Genomic DNA, 26,371 nt, shown 5'->3' with positions numbered 1-26,371 from the left:
AAGCTCGGGTGCTCGAAGCTCGGGCCGAGCCTCCCAAGATACTCGTGTACTCGGCCCGAGCAACGAGCCCAATGTTATCCTATGGGAGACCCGAGTATTTTTGTGAAATGACCTCCCGGCAGCATGGAGAAACCCTAAAAATGGCACAAAAGTCTCAGAAGAGTGCTCAAATGACATGGCAACAGCATGGGGAAGACCCCTTGAAGCATTTATCACTCAAAAGTCACAGCTGTGAACAATTTTGTCCGCGTTTTACGCCATTTTTACGGACTCACCAGAAAACCTTCCAAAATGACCCCAAAATGATTTTTCATGGCAGAAATGTTAAGGGCACATACCCAATAGTGAGATAGAGCTGGTGTATGTTACTTTTTGAGATTAATACATGAAAGATTTTACGTGAAAACATTGTGTGGCACTCCGATGTCCCTGAGAAGAGACGTACATGAAGGCCTCTTGAGTCTAATGTGCCCATTTTGAGGAAGTGAGTCTTTGTAGTATTTTCCTTTGCCAGGGCAGTCCAAAATTGTGAGGTTCACCAATGTCCCTGGATAGAGACGTGCATGATGGCCTGTAAACCTGAAGTGCCCATTGTAAGGAAGTGGGTCTATTTTAGTATAGCCCTTTGCCAGGGCAGCCAAAAATTGGGAGGCTCCACATTGTCCCTGGATAGAGACGTGCATGATGGCCTGTAAACCTGAAGTGCCCATTGTAAGGAAGTGGGTCTATTTCAGTATAGCCCTTTGCCAGGGCAGCCAAAAATTGGGAGGCTCCACATTGTCCCTGGATAGAGACGTGCATGATGGCCTGTAAACCTGAAGTGCCCATTGTAAGGAAGTGGGTCTATTTCAGTATAGCCCTTTGCCAGGGCAGCCAAAAATTGGGAGGCTCCACATTCTCCCTGGATAGAGACGTGCATGATGGCCTGTAAACCTGAAGTGCCCATTGTAAGGAAGTGGGTCTATTTCAGTATAGCCCTTTGCCAGGGCAGCCAAAAATTGGGAGGCTCCACATTGTCCCTGGATAGAGACGTGCATGATGGCCTGTAAACCTGAAGTGCCCATTGTAAGGAAGTGGGTCTATTTCAGTATAGCCCTTTGCCAGGGCAGCCAAAAATTGGGAGGCTCCACATTGTCCCTGGATAGAGACGTGCATGATGGCCTGTAAACCTGAAGTGCCCATTGTAAGGAAGTGGGTCTATTTCAGTATAGCCCTTTGCCAGGGCAGCCAAAAATTGGGAGGCTCCACATTGTCCCTGGATAGAGACGTGCATGATGGCCTGTAAACCTGAAGTGCCCATTGTAAGGAAGTGGGTCTATTTCAGTATAGCCCTTTGCCAGGGCAGCCAAAAATTGGGAGGCTCCACATTGTCCCTGGATAGAGACGTGCATGATGGCCTGTAAACCTGAAGTGCCCATTGTAAGGAAGTGGGTCTATTTCAGTATAGCCCTTTGCCAGGGCAGCCAAAAATTGGGAGGCTCCACATTGTCCCTGGATAGAGACGTGCATGATGGCCTGTAAACCTGAAGTGCCCATTGTAAGGAAGTGGGTCTATTTCAGTATAGCCCTTTGCCAGGGCAGCCAAAAATTGGGAGGCTCCACATTGTCCCTGGATAGAGACGTGCATGATGGCCTGTAAACCTGAAGTGCCCATTGTAAGGAAGTGGGTCTATTTCAGTATAGCCCTTTGCCAGGGCAGCCAAAAATTGGGAGGCTCCACATTGTCCCTGGATAGAGACGTGCATGATGGCCTGTAAACCTGAAGTGCCCATTGTAAGGAAGTGGGTCTATTTCAGTATAGCCCTTTGCCAGGGCAGCCAAAAATTGGGAGGCTCCACATTGTCCCTGGATAGAGACGTGCATGATGGCCTGTAAACCTGAAGTGCCCATTGTAAGGAAGTGGGTCTATTTCAGTATAGCCCTTTGCCAGGGCAGCCAAAAATTGGGAGGCTCCACATTGTCCCTGGATAGAGACGTGCATGATGGCCTGTAAACCTGAAGTGCCCATTGTAAGGAAGTGGGTGTATTTCAGTATAGCCCTTTGCCAGGGCAGCCAAAAATTGGGAGGCTCCACATTGTCCCTGGGTAGAGACGTGCATGATGGCCTCAAAACATTAAGTGTCCATTTTAAGGAAGTGGGTCTATTTCAGTATAGCCCTTTGCCAGGGCAGCCAAAAATTGGGAGGCTCCACATTGTCCCTGGATAGAGACGTGCATGATGGCCTGTAAACCTGAAGTGCCCATTGTAAGGAAGTGGGTGTATTTCAGTATAGCCCTTTGCCAGGGCAGCCAAAAATTGGGAGGCTCCACATTGTCCCTGGGTAGAGACGTGCATGATGGCCTCAAAACATTAAGTGTCCATTTTAAGGAAGTGGGTCTATTTCAGTATAGCCCTTTGCCAGGGCAGCCAAAAATTGGGAGGCTCCACATTGTCCCTGGATAGAGACGTGCATGATGGCCTGTAAACCTGAAGTGCCCATTGTAAGGAAGTGGGTCTATTTTAGTATAGCCCTTTGCCAGGGCAGCCAAAAATTGGGAGGCTCCACGTTGTCCCTGGGTAGAGACGTGCATGAGGGCCTCAAAACATTGTTCCCATTGCAAAGGAGCGGGTCTCCTGTCGTTGTAATGTCCATTCTGCAAAGAATGGGCGAAAAAATTTACCACTGGGGGTATACCTGAAACAAAGACCTAACTATTGTAACGGTCATCATGATGGCGCATGAGGAGAAGGAGGAGCAGTCCAGCGATTATCCAAAGTCGAGAAGTGTACCCATGGGTGAGTGGAGGTACATGGCAAACTTTAAACTCCGCTCTCATTTGCTGGTGGTGTGGTGAAGTCTGGCCCAATCCAACCCTTGTTCATCTTTATCAGAGTCAGCCTGTCAGCATTTTCAGTTGACAGGCGGGTGCGTTTATCTGTAATGATTCCACCTGCGGCACTAAAAACACGCTCTGACAAAACGCTAGCAGCAGGGCAGGCCAGGACTTCCAAGGCGTAGAGAGCCAATTCATGCCACGTGTCCAGCTTGGATACCCAATAATTGTAAGGCACAGAGGAATGTCGGAGTACAGTTGTTCGATCTGCAAGGTACTCCTTCAGCATCTGGGCAAACTTAGGATTTCTTGTGGCACTACCCCGCACCTCAGGGGCTGTGGTACGTGAGGGGCTGAGAAAACTGTCCCACATCTTAAAGACTGTTCCCCTACCTCTGGCGGATTGGACTTGTGCCTCTCTCGGCTGTACGCCTCGGTTGTCCACTGATTCCTGACCTATGCCGCTAGCGTTTTGTGAGGGGAATGCTTTGCCTACTTCCGTGAGTATGGCCTTCCGAAACTGCTGCATTTTGGTTGACCTCTCCTCCACGGGAATAAGAGACAAAAAGTTCTCCTTGTAGCGTGGGTCTAACAGTGTTACCAACCAGTAATGATTGTCGGCCAAGATGTTCTTAACGCGAGGGTCACGAGACAGGCAGCTTACCATAAAGTCAGCCATGTGCGCCAGACTCTTAACAGCCAGGACTTCAGTAGCCTGACCAACAAGATGACTGAACATGCTGTCCTCCTCCTCCTCCTCCTCCTCCTCCTCCTCCTCCTCATCTACCCTGTCCTCTGGCCAGCCACGCTGAATCGAGGATATGACTGGTGTGCATGTCATATCCTCAATTTGGCCGGAGAGTTGCTCCATGTCTTCATCCTCCTCCTCGTCATAGTCCTCCACTGCACGTTGTGATGAGACGAGGCTGGGCTGTGTGTTATCACCCACACCCACTACTGTTTCTTGCTGCAACTCATCGCGCTCCGCCTGCAATGCATCATGTTTGTTTTTCAGCAGGGACCGTTTTAGAAGGCAGAGTAGCGGTATGGTGACGCTAATAATGGCGTCATCACCACTCACCATCTTGGTGGAGTCCTCAAAGTTTTGGAGGATGGTACATAGGTCTGACATCCATCTCCACTCCTCAGGTGTTATGTGTGGAGTTTGACCCATTTCCCGACGGCTTAGGTGATGCAGGTACTCAACAACTGCCCTCTTCTGCTCACATATCCTGACCAACATGTGCAGAGTTGAATTCCAACGCGTGGGGACATCACACACCAGTCTGTGAGCCGGAAGATGCAAACGGCGCTGAAAGCCGGCAAGGCCGGCTGAAGCAGTAGGTGACTTTCGAAAATGTGCAGACAGGCGGCGAACTTTTACCAGCAGATCAGACAGCTCTGGGTATGACTTTATAAACCGCTGAACCACGAGGTTGAGCACATGGGCCACGCATGGAACATGTGTCAGCTGGCCTCGCCTCAAAGCCGCCACCAGGTTCCGGCCATTGTCACAAACGACCTTTCCTGGCTTTAGGTTCAGAGGTGTGAGCCAGTGATCTGCCTGCTGTTTCAGAGCTGTCCACAGCTCTTCTGCATTGTGGGGTTTGTCACCTATGCAGATTAGCTTCAGCACAGCCTGTTGCCGCTTCGCCGAGGCAGTGCTGCAGTGCTTCCAGCTTGTGACTGGTGTGGAGGGCACAGTGGATGAGGATGCGCAGGAGGAGGAGGAGGCTGAAGAGCATGACATTCCGGAGCTGTAGAGTGTGGGTGAAACACTGACTGAGGTAGGGCCTGCAAACCTTGGTGTGGGAAGGACGTGTTGCGTCCCTCGCTCAGACTGGGTCCCAGCTTCCACAATATTAACCCAGTGTGCCGTCAACGAGATGTAGCGGCCTTGCCCACAAGCACTTGTCCACGTGTCTGTGGTTAGGTGGACCTTGGGTGAAACAGCGTTGTTCAGGGCACGTGTGATGTTTTGTGACACGTGGTTATGCAACGCGGGGACGGCACACCGGGAGAAATAGTGGCGGCTGGGGACCGAGTAACGTGGGACAGCTGCCGCCATCAGGTCACGGAATGCTTCTGTCTCCACCAGCCTAAAAGGCAACATTTCCAGCGCAAGCAGTCGCGAAATGTTAGCATTTAGAACTGTGGCATGTGGGGTGTTGGCAGTGTATTTGCGCCTGCGTTCAAAGGTTTGCTGAATGGATAACTGAACGCTGCGCTGGGACAAGGACGTGCTTGATGATGGTGTTCTTTCTGCGTAGGCAACTGCAGGTGCAGGAGTGGAGGAGGCTTGTTCGCAGGCAGCATGGACAGAGGATTGGCTCGCATGCACAACCAGCGAAGACGTAGCAGTGACATCAGCAAGCACTGCTCCTCGACTCTGTTGTACTTCCCACAAAGTCGGGTGCTTGGCTGACATGTGCCTGATCATGCTGGTGGTGGTCAGGCTGCTAGTTTTGGTACCCCTGCTGATGCTGGCACGGCAGGTGTTGCAAATGGCCTTTTTTGAATCATCTGGATCCAACTTAAAAAACTGCCAGACTCGTGAAGACCTAACATTTGTACAGGCACCTTGTGTCGTCGTGTTGTTCCGGGGAACGGTTGCCTGACTTCTGCCTGGGGCCACCACCCTGCTTCTTACTGCCTGTTGTGATGCTACGCCTCCCTCCCCCTGTGCACTGCTGTCCTCGCTCTGCATATCCTCCTGCCAGGTTGGGTCAGTTACTGGATCATCCACCACGTCGTCTTCCTCTTCCGCACCCTGCTCCTCCTCCTGACTTGCTGACAATTGTGTCTCATCATCGTCCACCACTTGTTGAGACACGTTGCCAACTTCGTGAGAACGTGGCTGCTCAAATATTTGGCCATCTGTACAGACGATCTCCTCATGACCCACTTCAATATGAGCTGGCGAGAGGCCAGAATGTGTGAATGGAAACGTGAACAGCTCTTCCGAGTGTCCAAGTGTGGGATCATTAATGTCCGAGGAGGACGTGTACTCAGCCTGGTGGTAGGAAGGAGGATCAGGTTCAGAAATGTGCGGTGCAGTATCACGGCTACTGACACTTGACCGTGTGGAAGACAGAGTGTTTGTGGTGGTGCCAATCTGACTGGAAGCATTATCCGCTATCCAACTAACAACCTGTTGACACTGGTCTTGGTTCAAGAGCGGTGTACTGCTGCGGTCCCCAAGAATTTGGGACAGGACGTGCGAGCGACTAGATGTGGCCCTTTGTTGTGGCGAAATTAGAGCTTGCCCACGACCTCGGCCTCTGCCTGCACCACCATCACGTCCACTTCCTTGTTCCTTGCCAATGCCCTTGCGCATTTTGCAATGCTGTGCACTGCTGACGTGTATATTCACTACTTGTGCGTTATATCAAAGTTTCTGGAAATTGCACACAAGTGCACCTGTACGCTGCCACCGACAGGCACACACGTGCGGTTTTTAAATGCAAGCACGGACGCAATAATAACCTAACACAGGTTTTAGGAGCAAAAATTAAGAACTCTGACACTATCAGCCACTGCTGACTGACGTGTATTATACACTACACTTGTGCGTTATATAATAGTTTGGTAAACGCACACCAGTGCACCTGTACGCTGCCACCAACAGGCACACACGTGCGGTTTTAAAAACCAAGCACGGACGCAATAATAACCTAACACAGGTTTTAGGAGCAAAAATTAAGAACTCTGACACTATCAGCCACTGCTGACTGACGTGTATTATACACTACACTTGTGCGTTATATAATAGTTTGGTAAACGCACACCAGTGCACCTGTACGCTGCCACCAACAGGCACACACGTGCGGTTTTAAAAACCAAGCACGGACGCAATAATAACCTAACACAGGTTTTAGGAGCAAAAATTAAGAACTCTGACACTATCAGCCACTGCTGACTGACGTGTATTATACACTACACTTGTGCGTTATATAATAGTTTGGTAAACGCACACCAGTGCACCTGTACGCTGCCACCAACAGGCACACACGTGCGGTTTTAAAAACCAAGCACGGACGCAATAATAACCTAACACAGGTTTTAGGAGCAAAAATTAAGAACTCTGACACTATCAGCCACTGCTGACTGACGTGTATTATACACTACACTTGTGCGTTATATAATAGTTTGGTAAACGCACACCAGTGCACCTGTACGCTGCCACCAACAGGCACACACGTGCGGTTTTAAAAACCAAGCACGGACGCAATAATAACCTAACAGGTTTTTTTGGGGAGCGACAATTACAGTACAGACAAGTCAGACACTATCTGGACTGTTTTACACTGTGTACACCAGCCCCAGATATGAAGGCTGGTATACGGTCACCACTACCCTGCCTGCCTGCCTGCCTGTATACTGCTACAATAGTCCTGACAAGGACTCTTTTGGTCACTAGCCTGTATTCAGACCTGGCTATACCCTGCCTGTATATAGCAACAATAGTCCTGAGAAGGACTCTGCTACTGTACGCCGACCTGGCTATACCCTGCCTGCCTGTATACAACTAGAATAGTCCTGAGAAGGACTTTTGGTCACACTGTTTGCAGCCCTGCAACTGAAAAAGCTATAAAGGGCCGCAAAGCTTTCCCTGAATCAGCGACACTCTCCCTACACTCACTGTCAGAATAGCTGTGAGCAGAGCACAGCGCGCCGGCCTATATAAAGGCTCGGTGACGCTGTGCAGGCCGGCCAATCACTGCAATTCCACAACTAACAGGGCTGTGGCATTGCAGTGGTCTGCCAGCCAATCCCTGCATGAGGGCTGGCTCTCAAAAGAGCGCCAACATGCAGAAATGAAGACCACGAGTAAAGCACGAGTATCGCGAGATTACTCGTTCCCCGCCGAGCAGCCCGAGTACAGTGATACTCGTGCGAGTACCGAGTAGTGACAAGCATGCTCGCTCATCACTAATTGTAAGGAAAATTTTTGTTAAGGAAGCTCTAGAATTTTTGTTTAACATTTTTTTTGGCTTTTCTCCCTAACTTTCACAGGAGCCAATTCTTGCATAGGATTCTACCAAGGGAATTAAAACTTATTGTTATTGAACATACAATATCCTCATGTTCTCAAAAAAAGAGGATTAGGCCTCTTTCACAAATCAGTTTTTTGCCTTCAGTCACAATCCATTGAATTTAGAAAAAAATGGATTCATCGCTGGATCCGTTTTCTTCTCATTGACTTGTATTAGCGACGGATGGCCTCACGTTACATCCGTCGTACGATGGATCTGTCGAAAAATGTGTGTCCGTTGGACAGAGCAGTCGTCCACAGTAACATTTTTTGTGTGTTGAAAAAACGGACAGCGACGGATCCTCTCGAATCAAAAAATGATTTTTCAAGCAGTGACAAAGTACATTTTTTGTGGTAGTACAGAAATAAAATCTCTGTTTTTAAACACTGAATGTTAAATTTTCTTTCCCACCACCTATCATGTGAAGAAAACCCCAATAGGGGGCCATAAGGCCTCAAAAGACCTAGGGACAAGGGACAATTTTGGAATTTGCTATTCTGTGTTTGTCTTGTTGCATTCATGACAGCATTTTTCCAATAAAATTATCGTTGTGTGTCCCTCATCATCTAACAGTGGTGGATCTCGAGATCATCTCCTGGCACTGAGCCCCACTTTGTTCAAAAGGGTAACTTGTTTGGTGCTACTACTACTTGTGGCTAAAGGCCCCGTTACACGCGTCAATTTATCGTGTGATCACATGTGCGATCGCACCCGCCCCCATCGTTTGTGCGTCACAGTCAATTTGTTGCCCGTGTCGCACAAAGTCGGTCACCCCTGTCACACATACTTACCTCCCGAACTACCTCCCTGTGGGCGGTGAACATCCTCTTCCTGAAGGGGGAGGGATGTTCGGCGTCACAGCGACGTCACACAGCGGCCGGCCAATAAAAAGTGGAGGGTCGGTGATGAGCGGGACGTAACATCCCGCCCACCTTCTTCCTTCCTCATTGCCGGCAGAACGCAGGTAAACTGTGTTCGTCGTTCCCGGGGTGTCACACGTAGCGATGTGTGCTGCCTCAGGAATGACGAACAACCTGCATCCAGGAATGTGACCGATATTTTGAAAATGAACGACATGTAAACAAGCAACGATAAGGTAAGTATTTTTGCTCATTAACAGTCGCTCGTAGCTGTCACACGCTACGGTATGTTAAACGATGCCGGATGTACGTCACAGAATCCGTGACCCCGACGACATATCGCCCGATATATCGTAGCATGTAACAGGGCCTTTACACATTTTTATTGACAGATGAGTGGCATGTTTTTTTTTTATGTATATATATACATATATATATATATATATATATATATATATATATATATATATATATACAATTGTATTTCCCCAGCCATTGCATTTCCAACTTCTTCTTTTGCCTTAATTTTTTTTATTTATATACTGATCTTTGACATTCCTACTAGAAGAAGTGGAGAGGCAAGTCACATGATCAACCTCCACTCCATTCAATCGGAGCTCTCCATAACCTTGGCTCTCAGGATCAGTGGGGGCCATGCTGTTTTTCCCCCCAGAAATTGCAAACTTATAGATCTAAAGAATAGAAAAAAGTAAAACTTGTAGTTTATACATAAATTCCATTGATACCCCTAACAAGAAATACGAGACACAAAATTGGAAAACTACTAAATATTTTTAGGCGACGGTGAAGAATATAAAATAAATTGCAAATGCAAATATCTAAAGAAATCTCTTTTAGTAAAAGGTGATATATAAAGCCTTAGGGGTACTTCTCACATAACGAGATAACTAGTGAGATCGCTGCTGAGTCACAGGTTTTGTGACGTACCAGTGACCTCATCAACGATCTCGCTGTGTGACACTAAGCAGCGACCTGGCCACTGCTGTGAAATCGCTGATTGTTACACACTGTTCTGGTTCATTTATTGGTCGTTGGACTCCCACAGGGCAGCACGCATGGGTGTGTTTGACACCTTACCCAACGACCTCGTTCGCGACTCACATAGACATGCATCTTCGTTGCTTTCCGTGCCCTCTTTGTTCCGATTGGTGATCGCTACTGCGTTCCGATTGGCCGCTTCCATCCTCTGTTCTGGCTTGTAGATCGCAGTACATTTCAGTGGGCTAAATTCACTTTTCCCAGACCACGTGTAGCAGCAGATCGTAATACAGTCCATTCTGCATCGGGATTGTAGGATGGACAAGGATGGAGAAGGATGGAAGCGCTATTATGTTGCCTTCTCTGAAGGCAAGGCCACTCAGTCACAATGCAGTTACGACCACCAATCGGAGCAAAGGGGGTCAGAAAGAGCAATGTAGATGCACGCCTATGTTACTAATCAAGATTTAAATTGTGCTATGTGACAGGGTGCCAGCGACCGCCGTATCGTTGCTGCGTCGTTGTGAAGATCTGACTGTTTGACAGCTCACTAGCGACCCTATAGCGACGTAGCAGCGATCCTGACCTGGTTATATCGTGGTCGGAATCGCTGGTACGTCGTTTAGTGTGACGTACCCTTAAAGTGGTTGAAAACATATTTGAAAAAGTTCAGAAAAATTAAAGTTAACACTTTTGTTTGCCAGAACAGATTAGTATCATTATTGTTTATAGACTAGTATCATTAATTGGATAAAGTGTGCGAGAAGGAGGTTATTCTGTATTGAGGGCATATTTAAAAAAAAAATTGTAGAGATAAACATCACAAAAAATTAAAAACACATTCTGTCTAATATTGCAATCAATTCACATGGTTAAAAAAAGACATAACATTATCTGCTGCTCTACTGTGCGAGCACTGCTTGCTTTATATTGTATTTGACCTTCTCTAACTTTTACCTATCGACAGTTTTGCTCATTGTTCGAGTACATCTGCAACTTACTCTTACAAATCAGGTTATGAACTTTTTGTGTCTTCACAATGAAGATATTTTGCTCAGTGAAACATAGACTTTAGTTACAATTGTTCTGCAGTTCTCTGGTTCTGTTTGACATTTAGCTATTAAAAAGTACAGCATAACCTTTAAGTCTCTCTGCACAATGACATGAAAATCGTGCTATACTTTTGGAAGTGGATATAGAACTAATCTAGCATTAGGTAAAAAACATTGTTTATGTGTAGTTTAAGGCATTACAGAGGTGCTGAGAAAGTTCTCAGAATGATGTTCTATAAGAATCGATGGATGTACAGTTAAGTCCAGAAATATTTTAACAGTGACACAAGTTTTGTTATTTTAGCTGTTTACAAAAACATGTTCAGAAATACAATTATATATATAATATGGGCTGAAAGTGCACACTCCCAGCTGCAATATGAGAGTTTTCACATCCAAATCGGAGAAAGGGTTTAGGAATCATAGCTCTGTAATGCATAGCCTCCTCTTTTTCAAGGGACCAAAAGTAATTGGACAAGGGACTCTAAGGGCTGCAATTAACTCTGAAGACGTCTCCCTCGTTAACCTGTAATCAATGAAGTAGTTAAAAGGTCTGGGGTTGATTACAGGTGTGTGGTTTTGCATTTGGAAGCTGTTGCTGTGACCAGACAACATGCGGTCTAAGGAACTCTCAATTGAGGTGAAGCAGAACATCCTGAGGCTGAAAAAAAAGAAAAAATCCATCAGAGAGATAGCAGACATGCTTGGAGTAGCAAAATCAACAGTCGGGTACATTCTGAGAAAAAAGGAATTGACTGGTGAGCTTGGGAACTCAAAAAGGCCTGGGCGTCCACGGATGACAACAGTGGTGGATGATCGCCGCATACTTTCTTTGGTGAAGAAGAACCCGTTCACAACATCAACTGAAGTCCAGAACACTCTCAGTGAAGTAGGTGTATCTGTCTCTAAGTCAACAGTAAAGAGAAGACTCCATGAAAGTAAATACAAAGGGTTCACATCTAGATGCAAACCATTCATCAATTCCAAAAATAGACAGGCCAGAGTTAAATTTGCTGAAAAACACCTCATGAAGCCAGCTCAGTTCTGGAAAAGTATTCTATGGACAGATGAGACAAAGATCAACCTTTACCAGAATGATGGGAAGAAAAAAGTTTGGAGAAGAAAGGGAACGGCACATGATCCAAGGCACACCACATCCTCTGTAAAACATGGTGGAGGCAACATGATGGCATGGGCATGCATGGCTTTCAATGGCACTGGGTCACTTGTGTTTATTGATGACATAACAGCAGACAAGAGTAGCCGGATGAATTCTGAAGTGTACCGGGATATACTTTCAGCCCAGATTCAGCCAAATGCCGCAAAGTTGATCGGACGGCGCTTCATAGTACAGATGGACAATGACCCCAAGCATACAGCCAAAGCTACCCAGGAGTTCATGAGTGCAAAAAAGTGGAACATTCTGCAATGGCCAAGTCAATCACCAGATCTTAACCCAATTGAGCATGCATTTCACTTGCTCAAATCCAGACTTAAGACGGAAAGACCCACAAACAAGCAAGACCTGAAGGCTGCGGCTGTAAAGGCCTGGCAAAGCATTAAGAAGGAGGAAACCCAGCGTTTGGTGATGTCCATGGGTTCCAGACTTAAGGCAGTGATTGCCTCCAAAGGATTCGCAACAAAATATTGAAAATAAAAATATTTTGCTTGGGTTTGGTTTATTTGTCCAATTACTTTTGACCTCCTAAAATGTGGAGTGTTTGTAAAGAAATGTGTACAATTCCTACAATTTCTATCAGATATTTTTGTTCAAACCTTCAAATTAAACGTTACAATCTGCACTTGAATTCTGTTGTAGAGGTTTCATTTCAAATCCAATGTGGTGGCATGCAGAGCCTAACTCGCGAAAGTTGTGTCACTGTCCAAATATTTCTGGACCTAACTGTAGTGGGACATTACTCTCAGGATTACATCTGAACTTCCAGGATTTCTTTTTAATAAATTAGTGAACGAGGGAGTGTGAGGCAGTAGCTATTCAAATTTTTTTTTTCCTGTGTCTGTGTCCTTTTTAATTGTATGCTTGCTGGTTTAGTAATGGTAGTGTCAGATAGACACCTATCCATTACTAACCCCTGGACTTGAAGCAAATTGTCAATTCGCAGCTGATGTCAACCCCAAAAAACATTAACCCAATTACCATCGCAGTAGAGCAATTGAGCAAAGCGCCATAATTGGTGCACCTAATGGATGCACCTCTTCTGAGACAGGTGTGGGCTGCTATTTTCAAGTTGGGAGGAGCTAAAGTACCATGGGTTCTCCCAGCCTGATAATACCAGCCCCTAGCTCTCTGCTTTACCTTGGATTGTTATCAAAAATAGGGAGAACTACTATGTTCTTTTTTTTTTAATTTTTATTAAATAATTGATGATGACTTTGGAGAGGGTGGAGGAGGAAGCCAAAAAAATAAACCATGAACTGTATACAGTTTTTTGGACTGGAAGGCGTGCATGAGAATGCATCACAAAGAATGGAATATTTAAATTGGTTTTATGTTCCGCTACTGTCATCCAGTGTGGGTTAAGAAATCTGGGCCAATTCAAGCTTTGTTCATTTGGAGAACAGTCAATCTGTAACCATTTTCGGTTGACAGGTGGATGCATCAGTTATTATGTCGCCGGTGGCACTAAAAACCTCCAGAATCAACTTAAGCATTGAGGGGAGCTGTGAATATGGCCTGCAAGAATTTGATTTGGCTCAAGTCTGTAGCAAGTAAAATTATGTTTAAGGGCCACCTGATGGTCCTGTAAAAACTTGGAGAGAGTGAGTTACATGATTACTCTGTTGATATGGTGTAGAAGAAGTAATAAACCATGAACTATGTCCCCTTTTTTGGGGTGGGAAAAGGTGCATGGGAATACACCAGAAAAAAAAAGAACATTTGAATTCGCTGCCGTCATCTTCTGGGGTTGAGATGTTGGGCCAATCCAGGCCTTCTTCATTTTGAGAACAGTCTGCCTATCAGTATTTTCAGTTGACAAGCAGGTGCGCCTATTAGTTATTATGCCTCTCATGGCACTAATACCAACATAATCAATTTAAGAAAGAAAAATTCAGCTCACCCGTATATGTATCCGCTCAGTTCAGATGGGATGCAGGATGTCCACCGGACAGGCAGGTCCGTAGAGGCAATAGCAAGGAGAAAGGACGGGACTCAGCACCAATTCCAGGATAGGAAAAATATAAATCCAACGAAAAATATATAAAAGTGTAGAAACTTTATTCAACGATTAAAAATCCAAGAAAAACATCATCGGTTCCATGAAAACATCATGACTTGACGCGTTTCGGACAGTTGTAATGTAGATAAGTCCTTAATCATAAGCAGGATGCTTATGATTAAGGACTTATCTACATTCCAACTGTCCGCAAATGTTTTCTGAGGCCCTACTCTACTTGTGTTCAAGGGTGTATTGGAGTTCCTCCTTCAAATTTTTGGAAGCCCTTGCACATAGCATATACGCTATACCATCTAGGAGTCCCACTTCTTACTAATAATGAATAAATGTTTATGGGACCATCCTCTACATGTATTTTAGGGTGTATTGCAATCGCTCCATTAAATTTTTGATAGGCCTTACACTTGCATAAGCTTCACCAGTCTAGGAGTCCCATTCCTTAAAATTTCAGAAACCTCATGCACACAATTTCTTTTTTTCGTGCAAAAATGCTGCAAAAACGCTAAACATGGCCTAAGGGGATTAGGAGGTGGCTTTTCTCTCTTTTTAAATTACCCTTAAATACAAGTCGTTATATAGAAAAAAAATATTTCCTAACATTATTTCTGTAAAATATCTTCAGTTTGATATGGTTTATTTTCAGTATTTAATACTGGTGCAATACTCTGACAACATTGTTATCTGCAGGGACATGGGAGTCAGGGATGTGTTCAGTCATCTTTCCCATGCTGTTCTTTTCCATTTGAGTACTTTTTCCATCTATTTCAGCGATTTTATTACCCCCAGACCTGGGGGGTATGTCTGCCAGAAAAACGCTTAGCTTTCCCATTGACTTCTATTATTCTCATTGAGATGACACGGCGTCTGGCCACTTGTTTGGGGGTGAACTGAGCTTAATTAGGCCAGATGTATGGATCCTTTGGTTATTAAATCAAGAGACGTTAGCTATTGTCTCATGTCAGACTAATTGAAGCTCTATTGTCTGTGAATGCCGATTATCTGTTAAATGTGTGTCACTTCAGCTGCTTTGACTACATAATTCAGAGGAAAATTTATCAGATGGATTGATCAAGAGCGCAGCAATCTCCAACCAATCCAGTAAGACCCAAAACCCTGAGTTGAGAACTGAGTGGTATAAAAAGGCCTTGCTTCTGTCACCAGAAGAATATTCAACACAATCTCAACCTAAGACCTACGGTTCCAGCAGGAGGATCATAGAAATTCTTGAAGATACATTCTACAGGATTTCAGCCAAGTTCTATAGTTCCAACTTGAGCTGCTTCACTGCTCAATGCAGAGCTCACAAATTTGCTTTGAGAACCCAGGTTGGGACAATTCGGTCACCAAACTTAATATCTTGCTGTGTTTGGTCAGCTTCTTAAAGTTTCTGCTATCTCCACCAAAGCAAGGTGTTGCTGACTGGGATAGTTGGCCCTGCAAGCCCCGAAGGCACAAATATTCTAATCCTTGGTGGGTCAGCGGAAGGATGAGACTGTTGCTTGTACCATTTGTGTTCTTGCTCAGAATGTACAAGACGTTTTCTTCTGTTGGTGAAACTTTATTAGTCTTACCAATGGGTGGTTCCTTCACCCTGTGTTGTCTCAGCCAAAACAAAGCCACAGATCAAGGAATTAAAAGGTTCCCAAAAATGTAAGAATTTACACAGCATAAATTAGCAAAAGTATTTACCTGCCCAACACAGGTGCAAAATACTGCTGAAACCATGACACACAGGCAAGAAATTCATGGAGGGGGTGATTGCTTAGTATTAAAATTGCACACAAAAAAGGCTTGTATAAAGCACTAGTCACACACATGTAGTCTATGGTGTCTGGTTTTCAGCCTATTAGGGATGGCTATACTATTAGAATAGGCACGCTGCCCAGCACTATATAAGAGCACTTCAATGGGAGAGAAATTGTAATTTACAAGGCCAACATTAATGGGCTTGGCTGCACCGCGCATAAAAATACAATGTCCTAAAAAATAATACATAATTGATATTAGGTATTGGTTAATTTTTTTTGGCAAAACTACACAAACCGCGATCGTTACGCCCCTGGTTGGCTCTAATCTAAGAGGAAAACATGATTGGCAATTATATGTGATACCACAGCCGTAACCTGAACTGTCAAACATAACATATAAGACGCATGCATGATATATTTGTAATGTCAGCTCTGAGACTATTCAGGAATACAGCTTTGCATAAATAATTAAAGAACAAGCAAGAGAAAAGGCGATCAATTGGTACAAAAAATATTTTTATTATCAATGATTGCAAACAGGTGAAGGGGTAAAGGACAGAAAGCGAATTTACATCACCACAGATGCAAGGTAACACTATATATATAATATGAAAAATGAGCTGGCAAGCAGTGCATTGAGAATATATATGTTAAACCCATGTTAATGTGTAACCATCCAAAAATTACCATAGTTAGATTTACTTGATAGATATAACATATAACCATGTCATTGTCACGTCAATAACATAGGGTTAACATAGTGCATATCATACAAGTGTAGATAATAATACACATATATTCATACCAATTCAATACAGCTCTGTCTATATCATGAAATATTCATTTCTATGGTCAAACAGGTGCAGCAGATGCCTGACATCACAATCAAGCCTGCCGATAAGGGGGGTAACATAGTCATATGGCCTGTATCCGCATATGAGAAGGAGGCATTTCGCCAATTGCGTGATACAGTTTGTTATCGCAAGCTGACGTTTAATCCTCTTGCCAAGTATACAGAAGAACTTAAAAAGATTATACAAACGGCCAAAGATGACTGTGTTATTTCCCCTGAGTTGGCATCAGCTTTGATTGTATCGGAGCCTAGGATTGCAACATTATATCTACTTCCCAAATTGCATAAGGATGCGTCCTCGCCTCCTGGTCGCCCGATTATTTCGGGTAACGGCAATTTCCTGGAGAATGTTAATAGATGGCTCGATAGCCAACTTCAGCCGCTTGTTAGAAGTCTTCCATCGTTTATTCAGGATACTGGCGATTTTCTTAAACGGATTGACGGATTGTATGTGGGGGATGATTCACTTTTGGTATCATGCGATGTGGAGTCCCTGTATACCAGTATCCGACATGCTGATGGAATCGAGGCAGTAAGATTCTATTTAAGTATGAGCAGTTTATCATCTAAATTTATTGATCTGGTGTTGCGAATGTTGGAGTTCTCCCTTACGCATAATTTTTTCGTTTTTAAGGGGTCCTTCTATCTCCAGCTCCAGGGTACAGCAATGGGCGCGGCCTTTGCGCCGGCGTATGCAAATCTGTTCCTGGGGCTGTGGGAGAGGGACCTCCCCCTGTCAGATTTGGAGTCGTCGATGGGCCGAGTCCTTTTATGGACTCGGTACATCGACGACATTTTCCTCATCTGGCAGGGAACTCTTGATTTTCTTTTGGTATTTATTAGGGAATTGAACTCCAACACTCGCAACATCCATCTGACCTATCAATGCTCTACCGATTCCATCGCATTTTTGGATGTGCTGGTATACAGGGACCCTGATGACTTTTTACAGTCGAATCTACATCGCAAGTCTACAGCTACCAATACCTTACTTCATGCGTCATCCTTTCATCCACCACATATGATATGTTCTGTGCCTACTGTTCAGTTCCTACGTATTCGAAGACTATGCTCGAGTGATGGAGACTTCGAAACACAGGCGGCTGAGTTGACTAAGCGATTCCTCGAAAGAGGTTATAGTAGACGCATGATTAAGCGTGCCTATCACAGAGCGAAATATTCTGCCAGGAACCAATTGCTGTATTCTAGCAAATCAAGAAATAGTGATACAACTGTTAGGTTTATTACCAACTATTGTAACCAACACGCCGCTATTCGGGAGGCACTTACTAAATCCTGGCCTATTTTACAGGCAGACCCAACGTTGGCTAAAATCCTGCCCAAGAGACCACAGATTACCGTACGGAGAGCTAGGAATCTAAAGGACCATTTGGTCCGTAGTCTTCATGATAACACCATGGCTCCAATCTTTTCTAATATACCTACTGTTAGGGGCGGCTGCTTCCCATGTGGAAAGTGTGTCGCGTGTCCTAATATGTCACGGACTGATGACTTCTGTGATTCCTCTTTTACCAAGAATTTTAAGATCATTAAGAGGATCACTTGTGAGTCGAAGTCCGTGATATATTATGGAATTTGCCCTTGCCCAAAGATTTACATAGGGCTCACGACCTGCCAGCTCAAGGTTCGGGTTCGTAAACACATTTTGGGGATAGAGGCCGCACGTGACCACGTTGACGTGTCAACGTTAAAGACCATTCCACGGCACTTTAAGCTGTTTCATGAGTGTGACTCAGCCAAGTTTTTGGTCCGTGGAATTGATAGGTTAGACGTGGATATCCGTGGTGGCTTTATTAGTCAGCGGTTAGCAAGATTGGAGACCCAATGGATCTGGCGCCTGCGGACAGTCCAGCCCCAGGGGCTAAATGAAAACATGAGTTTCATTCCATTTCTTTAAAAATTGGGTGTTTTTCTTGATTTTAATTGTTTTTAATTTTTAATTTTAGGCCTATTTCCATTGTGAGGTAATGTTTTGGAGTGGCTCGACATATGTTGATTATTTCCCCATATGCGACAGTGAACTTAGGATTGACGTCTTCAACTGCAAGATCAAGAAAATGTGTTTGTTTTTCATGAATATCTATTTACTGTATAATTCCCTTGTACATTTTATAGGATTGAGTTATTGATTTCTTGCTTTAATGCAAACTGAATCATATATGTGTATGTGTTGTTCATATGGTGCTATGTAATGTCTGTGAACATGTTTTATTTATGCACTGTTCTATTATGGAATAGTTGTGAACATGTCTGACTCATGTATTGATCTATTTTAGAATAGTGTATATGCAGCTTAGATGGATTCCTATGTAACACTATATGGTGCTATAACTATCTTTGTATAGATGGCTGATGATGTTCATATTCATTGTCTTATGGGGCTCAATATGTGTGAGCTTTTCTATTATTATGGGACCTCCTAATACTAACTGATTGGAGACTATGCATTATTCCCTATAATCTATGTAAAGTATCATTGTCTTTCCCCACCTGGTTGTGTGGTGCACGCATGCGTCGCCGGCTTTGGATTTCCTTGTCTCTCGGGCGCGTCTCCATGGTTACGGGGACGCTGGTTTTCTTACCCGGCGGTCTCTGTGGCCATGACGCGTCTGTGAGGCGGGACTTCCGCCCGGCCGGCTTCGGATGCGTCACAATGACTGCCCAATCAGCTGGGGATTGAGGCCTTTTTAACGGCACCCCCTTTCCTTTCCGGTCACGCCCCCTGACGAAGGTTTACACCGAAATGCGCATCGGGCGCATTACCATCACAGTGTTTACTATCCTCTAGGTAACGTAATTTATGCTGGCTTGCGGTTAGCAGTGCAGTTTATTTCCATTTTTGCACCATTGCATGAGTACCTTTTGGCATATGGCTGTGTCTATGGCACCTTGGCGTTATATGTGCTGCAGTCTGATTGCGTCCTCGTTGGACATATAGGGATATATATTGGTCCCTTATTTGACTGTAATCATTTGCTGGAGTGCCTGTGAGACATCTGTTCTGACTTTATGGTGGATAGGTTTCCTTGGGATATATCTCTATCAGTATATATTTGTGTGGCGATTTCTCATATGTACTCCACCATGTGTTGTGGGGTCTATTGACACATAGACATGTGAATTCTGAGTTCCCTTGTGGTGGACTCATGTGCCCATAGAGTAATTTATGATCCCCGACATATGTGCACATGGAGGAATATATGCTGGTCCCTTATTTGAGTGCAACCATGTGCTGGAGTGCCGATTAGACAGCTGCTGTGATTCTATAGTAGATAATTCTCTTAAGATATATTTCCATTATTATATACTTGCACGGTGATGTCTTATGTGCATTCCACCATGTGCTATGGGGATTTTTTGTATGCACATTTGTTATGTGATTGCTGGGTTCCTTTGATGGAGTAATCAGTATTCCCTGACATATGTGATTTGTATGTTGCACTGGGATATGCCTCATGATTAACCTGTTTGACCATAGAAATGAATATTTCATGATATAGACAGAGCTGTACTGAATTGGTATGAATATATGTGTATTATTATCTACACTTGTATGATATGCACTATGTTAACCCTATGTTATTGACGTGACAATGACATGGTTATATGTTATATCTATCAAGTAAATCTAACTATGGTAATTTTTGGATGGTTACACATTAACATGGGTTTAACATATATATTCTCTATGCACTGCTTGCCAGCTCATTTTTCATATTATATATATAGTGTTACCTTGCATCTGTGGTGATGTAAATTCGCTTTCTGTCCTTTACCCCTTCACCTGTTTGCAATCATTGATAATAAAAATATTTTTTGTACCAATTGATCGCCTTTTCTCTTGCTTGTTCTGTAATTCTTTAGCGATTTGGTCCTTATATAGTAGTCCTCTTTTGCATTTATGATATATACATATGGTATATAGATATATCCCTATGAATATGCGAATGTTTATGCCGTTATTGATAAATAATTAAAGGACAGAAGAATCTATTAGAACAATTGTGTTGTTGGATAAGAATAGATTCTTTTTCTCTTTTGCATACGAGATTGACTTTCGGTCCCAAGTGAACTAGAGAAACATTTTAATTCTCGTTACTTATACAGTACCAACATATTCCATAGCACTGTACAGAGATTGTCTCTATGAACATGATTACTTGTTCCCAGTCGCTTTTATAATATTTCCATAGCTCTAAAACACTGTAGAGTCCTTTCTATAGGCAGCCAGTTCCCAACAGGTGTAATGTATCTGCAGATGTTCAGATTTGATGCTGTATGATCATTTAGCACTCATGTGGCTGCTGGAAAGCCATCAGTAAAATGCTGTTGGCAAAAAAAAGCAGCTGCTGAGTCAGAATGGCTACTAAAAATCATGTACAGATCTAAAATAAACAATGTACAATTATGAAATAAAAATAATTAGTAAAAGAAAATAACGTCTTCTTAAATCTATTTCTAATTACTAAAGCAAATAATTCGATCATTCCTGTGTTCAGTCCCTCATTGTATTAGATAATCCTAAATTATCAGTTAAGTATGCTAGTATAGATGTGAACCTTTGTGCTGTTTAAAAGGAACCTGACATCTTAAGCTGGGTTCACACTAAACGACAGCGACAACGACGTCGCTGTTACGTCACCATTTTCGGTGACGTAACAGCGACCTTGTAAGTCGCTGTTATGATCGCTGCTTAGCTGTCAAACACAGCAGAAGCAGCGATCATAACGTCGCTGTGCTACATGTGCAGAGAGCAGGGTGCCGCGCTTAGCGCTGGCTCCTTGCTCTCCTACAGTACACATCGGGTTAATTAACCCGATGTGTGCTGCAGCTACATGTCACAGTTCAGAGAGCAGGGAGCCGCGCGCACTGCTTAGTGCTGGCTCCTTGCTCTCCTTGCTACAGTATACATCGGGTTAATTACCCGATGCATACTGCAGCCACATGTCACAGTGCAGGAGCCGGCGCTGGCAGCAAGAGCGGAGGCTGGTAACCAGCGTAAACATCGGGTAACCAGGGAAAGGTCTTCCCTTGGTTACCCGATGTTTACGCTGGTTACAGCTTACCGCAGCTGCCAGTGCCGGCTCCTGCTCGCTTCATTTCGTCGCTCTCTCGCTGTCACACACAGCGATGTGTGTGTCACAGCGGGAGAGTGACGACCAAAAAATGAAGCTGGACATTCAGCAACGACCGGCGACCTCACAGCAGGGGCCAGGTCGTTGCTGGATGTCACACACAGCGACAGCGACGGGACGTCGCTGCAACGTCACAGAAAATGGTGACGTAGCAGCGACGTCGTTGTCGTTGTCGCTGTGTGTGACACCAGCTTTAAACATGCTGCTCGATCCACAGACAATATGTATCAGAGACTGGCTGCATTATTTCAGCCATATATGTTTAACCCCTTAAACCCAGCCGATAATCCGTTTTTTCGGGGGGGGGGGTCCTCTGCTCTTGCGCGAGTTGTAACTTTTGTTATTTCTCCATCAATCTTGACATATAAGAACTTATTTTTTTGTGGGATGAGTTGTACTTTTAAATGAAACCATGAGTTTTACCATATAGTGTACTGGAAAACAGAAAAAAAAATTCAAGTGTGGAAAAATTGAAAAAAGTGTGATTGCACAAATGTTTTGGGGTATTTTATTTATCTTGTTGACTATATGGTAAAATGGATTTGTGATTGTGGTGCCTCAGGTCGGTACGCGTTCGTAGACACCAAACATGTATAGGTTTACTTTTATCTAAAGGAGTTAAAATTTTTTAGAAAGTTTGACCAAAAAAAGTGGCACACTTTTTGCGCCATTTTCTGAAACCCATAGCGTTCTAATTTTTTGGGATATGGGGCACAGTGATGGCTTATTTTTTAAGTCTCGACCTGATGTTTTTAATGGTACTTTTTTTGTGCAGATGCTACATTTTGATCACCTGTTATTGCATTTTGTGCAAAATTTGTGGTGACCAAAAAATGTAATTTTGGCATTTGGAATTTTTTTGCTGCTATACTGTCTACTGATCAGATTTTATATTTTGAATGATCGGACATATCTGAATGTCGGGTAATTTGAATTTTTAATTTTTTTAATTTTTTTACATTTTTTTAACTTTTTCTTTTTAATTTACTAGTCCCCCTGGGGGGTAAGGATTGCCGCTGGCTCACCGCAGCAACTACACAAAAAGAGAGGCCCGGCCCTACTGTTGATCGATGCTCTGGAGTAAAAAATCAGACAATAAAAAATACAACTCCGGCACTCAATAGGAAAAAAATGAAACGACAAGTCCAGATGCAATTACTTTGTTTTTATTGTTTCAAACGTGATTTTTAAAAATTGACAGCGTCCAATAGACGTTTCAGCTATTTCATGCCTTTTTCCATATACTGTCTGAATAACAAAAACATAATAGAGAATTTTTACAATATGATACAACAGAAATACATTGTTTAACATCATTTTGACCAAATGAATAATATATAAAACTACAGGAAGTAGTTATATAGTATATATAATAATGGAAGGAAACAAAGCGATCTGAATATAACGGGAAATAAAAAAGATGTATTAATGGAACAAAAAGGACTAGAGAGGTGTGATAGTGTGATCTGTGCTAGGAGAAAAGTAGAAAGGAAAATGTATTGGAGATAGTGTGATCCTGAAGTGTATACTGAGACACAGAATGTGAGACAATGCTGATGCTAGAGACACGCCTTCCAATGAAGTGGTTCCAGACAGAAAGATCCAAAAGATGGGACACAGCAGTAAGGTCCCAAGCTTCAAAGGTAACGGGCGAAGACAGACTGGTAGGTTAGCGTAGTTGACATTTCAGGGCAGACTCTCCCGGAGCGCCCAGGAATGCTTGACTCTTATCTGACACTACTGGCTACCTCTTACCCCCTCCTGTACAAGAAAAAGAAACATGGATATGGAATGGTCTGGAAGCACAAGGCTCCCAAACACCTCTGTTCATAGTAGCAAAACCCCTGATGCTCATCAACTATAAGGAGATTGGAAGTGGAGACACAGTAAGGGAAATGACCATCAGAAATTGGACTGTAGCGTTAGGCTGGACTGTGATGGGATTCACAGGACTGGTAAGATCAGAAAGCACCCAGCGGGAACTCAGAATGTGTTTTAATATGGTCTATAGACATCAAATGTGCTGGAAGATAAGTGCCCACTATCTGGTGTATTAAATAATATTTAGTATTTTAAAATGACTGGTGGTCTCCTTGTGGAAATGAGTTGTCATCCTATCCTGGCCAGCCGACATTAGTGGCAACATGTGGCCTGTAGTGATGTAGTGCCCATACCTTACCATTTCACACACCCAGCCAGGACCATGCCCTTCATGTAGCATGCTGTGAAAGTCTGAAGTCAATCCCTTCCCCATGATTACCACAAAGACCACCACTCTACAAGACAATTTGGACTGCTGATTCTCTTGTTCTCCCTAAGATAAGTCACTGCCGATGTCTAGCAGCTGTTCTTTCATAGAGAGCACAGAAATGCATGGCAAAGCGAGTGCACCTGTGTATGGGAGAGTCGGTGAGCTTGCTTTTAGCTGACTGATCGGTAGAACCATTGTATACCCGACATCTATCCAATGTGTATATCATTCATGTCATTTCTTTCTAAGATAACTGGGAATAAATGATTGCAGTAATGGCATGAGCATTTTACTTCATAATATGATTACAAGTGACTTTCATATCAGTTGGTAAAATTCCAAGATGACAATTTATACCACTTGCCACAGGAATATTATCTGTCTGCAATCCAGTTCTTCCTTGGTTGCCCCTCACATCTGGCATTTTAGGAAAATCTTCAGTTTGGGAGTTTTAGCATCATTTGTGGCATAATGCACTGATTCTCTCTCTGCCACTTGCTACCATCTGCAACTAAATGTGGGAGCGGACATTGGGCGCAGTAACTGGGCCTCTGGCGAGGGGGATTTTTGGAACATGAAAACGTGTTGTATAGTTAAGTTGTCATCTGCAACAGAAAGATTAGGGCAGAGAATATGAGATTTGGGCATTCAGACCTCTGATATTGGTGCTTTGTGACCGCTAGCATTTTTGTTGCCTAGAAAACTGACTAAACCTTTTTGGTCTCTCTAGCAGCTTTGTCTTTTGGTGAGCTGCCATAGCAATTAACACCATGTATTCTCTCATTCTCAGTTATCCAAGTTGCTATGCTAACATTACCCCAATAAAGAGGTTTTTTTATTTTAAGGCTTTACGAGTACAGACCATTATGGAGTAGCTGCCAGCTACTTAGAAAATACAGCTACCTCTAAATAAGAGACGAAACTGTGCTATTATGTTCTGCAACTTGAAACTGTCAGGGAAACAAATGAGGCTAAAGGTGATGTAATTACATGATACAGAACTGAGAATTACACAAAGCCGTACAGGAAACTGTGATCCCACTTTGCTTGTCTAATTAATGACTGGCAAGGAGGATTTTTTGTGCTCCTACAATATAATCAGAAGTAGATAAAAAGTGGTGTAACCACATTTTTACATAAAAGACATAGATTTATAGGGGTTGGATATTTGGTCACCAACTTTTTGAGACCCCTAACACACAGAATTTCCATGGGACATTGCATCAGCTGATTATTGTAGTATTACATAAGGCCATTTATGATCGGGATTCTCTGTAATGGACGAGTCCATTCTACTTGTTTGTGACTTGGACATTAGTGGATTCCTGCATCTATTAAGGTCCTGCACCTGAAAAAATCCATTCCACAGTGATGCATGAACTTTCCAGGCACGTCACAGTGTTAACATAGAATACCTTATTCACCTTTCTATAGCAGCTACAACATTATGCCAAATTACGTACAGACTAGAGAAAGGGCGATGTTCGATTCGAACCGTTCACCAATTTCAAATTCGAGTGATTTTGGGCGGTGTTCGAGTCGTTCGATGAACTGAAATGATTTGCTTCAAGTTCGGCAGTTTGAGTTACCGTTCGATAACAGTTCGATCACCAAAAGTGTGGTTTTTCACAGTAAGGCTATGTGCGCACGTTGCGTATCTGCATGCGTCCTGCGTCCCCAGCACAATCCCTTTCTCTTTCCTACTCACCAATCACGGACGCGACGCTGCACGGCTGTCACAAAGCTACGGCGGCTTTTCCTCTTTTGAAAATGGCTGCCGCTCCTTATTCAATCTGGTATTCCCTGCTTTCCCCGCCCAACGGTGCCCATGATTGGTTGCAGTCAGACACGCCCCCACGATGAGTGACAGCTGTCTCACTGCAACCAATCACAGCCGCCGGTGGGCGTGTCTATATCATGCAGTAAAATAAATAAATAAATAATAAAAAAAAAACAAAAACCTGCGGTTCCCCCCAATTTTGATACCAGCCAAGAAAAAGAAAAGAAAAAGCCAAACGGCTGGAGGCTGGTATTGTCAGGATGGCGAGCGCTACGTTATGGGGAGCCCACCACCCTAACAATATCAGCCAGCAGCAAACCGGAATTGCCTCATCCATTAGATGCGACAGTCCCGGGAATCTACCCGGCTCATCTTGAATTGCCCTGGTGCGGTGGCAATCGGGATAATAAGGGGTTAATCATGGCAGGCGTATCCGCGAGATACCTTCCATGATTAACCTGTAAGTGAAAGTAAATAAACACACACAACGAAAAATCCTTTATTTGGAACAAAAGACAAAAAAACCCATCATTTACCTTTTTATTAATCCCCAAACAACAATCCAGGTCCGAAGTAATCCGCATGACGCTTTCAGCTCTGCTACATGAAGCTGACAGGGAGCGGC

The 26,371-nt window shown here is 43.7% G+C and overlaps 1 protein-coding gene across 1 annotated transcript in view; it reads right to left on the bottom strand.

Annotated features, from left to right (window-relative positions):
* CPLX2 (complexin 2) overlaps positions 1 to 26,371 on the bottom strand; it is a 365,342-nt gene that overhangs the window by 225,320 nt on the left and 113,651 nt on the right. The gene's annotated exons all lie outside the window — the stretch shown is intronic.

The sequence above is a fragment of the Anomaloglossus baeobatrachus genome, chromosome 4, assembly GCF_048569485.1.
Source record: "Anomaloglossus baeobatrachus isolate aAnoBae1 chromosome 4, aAnoBae1.hap1, whole genome shotgun sequence".
NCBI lineage: Eukaryota > Metazoa > Chordata > Amphibia > Anura > Aromobatidae > Anomaloglossus > Anomaloglossus baeobatrachus.
This window is presented reverse-complemented; position numbering and strand designations above follow the sequence as displayed.